The following is a 1,604-nucleotide window of genomic DNA, read 5'->3' on the forward strand; positions in this document are numbered from 1 at the left end:
CCATTACCTTCAATCAATCAAGCCTATGCTATGGTAATGGATGATGAGAGTCAAAGGTGTGTGTCAGCTATGAATGGAGTTTTGGGTGCAAATCCAATGTCACATACAGGCAATTATGAATCTGTTATGTACAGCAGAACAAGTGGAAATCAAAAGTTCACAAGGAATTGTCATCCATATTGTGAGGTTTGTAAAATAAGAGGACACAACAAGGATAATTGTTGGAAAATAGTGGGATATCCCCCTGAGTTCAAGTATAAAAAGAAGAAACCCTCTGAAGGTGGGAGTGCCGCTTACAATGTGAGTACAAAAGAGAACACACAAAATGAAGTACTTCATGCTGCAAGTGGACAATCTGAATTCAAGTATGGTTCTGATACAAATGTGTATAGTCATGGAAAAAATTCAAGTAGCATGGATCAAGTTCAATCCAAGCCAAGTCAAGTTGATGCTAATCATTTTACACAAGAACAATAGTACAGATGCTAGCACAACATAGTCCTCAAGTCAATCAGAATTCCATGTCTACCACAGCTGCAAACAGTGCAGGTATGACTAACTCAATGGCTATGAATGTGTCTCACAAACCTAATTGGATTGTGGACACAAGAGCCACAAATCATATGGCTTCAAACTTAGAGTTACTAAACAAGTTATCAGTTAATAAATTAGGCTATAATAGAACTGTTCAATTGCCTAATGGAGATGAAACACAAGTTACACACACTATTTTAAGTAATATATCTGATGGTAGTACTATATTTAATGTATTGTATGTGCCAGAGTTTAAATTTAATCTGTTATCATTTTCAAAACTAACAAAAGAATTACAATGTTTTGCTTCTTTCTTCCCTGAGTTTTTTGTTTTGCAGGAACTCTTCACTGGGAAGGTGAAGGAGATTGGTAGAGAGGAGAATGGGCTATATTGGCTACTAAATAAAGATGCAAGAAGATCTATCAGTCTAGCTGCTCAAGAATCTAAGAGTGTGTCAACAGACAAGATAAATATGAATCTGTGGCACAAAAGATTAGGACACACATCTACTTCAATATTACATAAACTTTTTGACATTGAGCTTACTTTTATTAGAAATCAAATAGGAGATTGTGTAGTATGTCCTTGTGCTAAGCAGTGTAGATTACCTTTTCAGAATAGCAGTATAAAAAGTAGTAGTTGTTTTGAATTAATTTACTTAGATCTATGGGGTCCTTATAAAACCAATACATATGATGGACACAAATATTTCTTAACAATTGTAGATGACTATTCAAGATATACATGTAGACAGAAATCTGATGTTTGTGTATTTCTTCAATATTTTATGAATTATACTAGAAATCAGTTTGATAAAACAGTTAAGATAGTTAGAACTAATAATGGAACTGAGTTCATTAACTCAATATGTGAACATTTATTTAAACAGTTAGGAATTATTCATCAAACAACATGTATATATACACCCCAACAAAATGGGGTAGCTGAAAGAAAACATAGACATATTCTAGAAATAACTAGAGCCATCAGGTTGCAGGCTAATATACCTATAAAATTCTGGGGGCATTGTGTCTTAGCTGCAACATACTTGATAAACAGGCTACCTAGT

This window comes from Solanum lycopersicum, chromosome 2 (assembly GCF_036512215.1).
Source record: "Solanum lycopersicum chromosome 2, SLM_r2.1".
Classification (NCBI taxonomy): Eukaryota; Viridiplantae; Streptophyta; class Magnoliopsida; order Solanales; family Solanaceae; genus Solanum; species Solanum lycopersicum.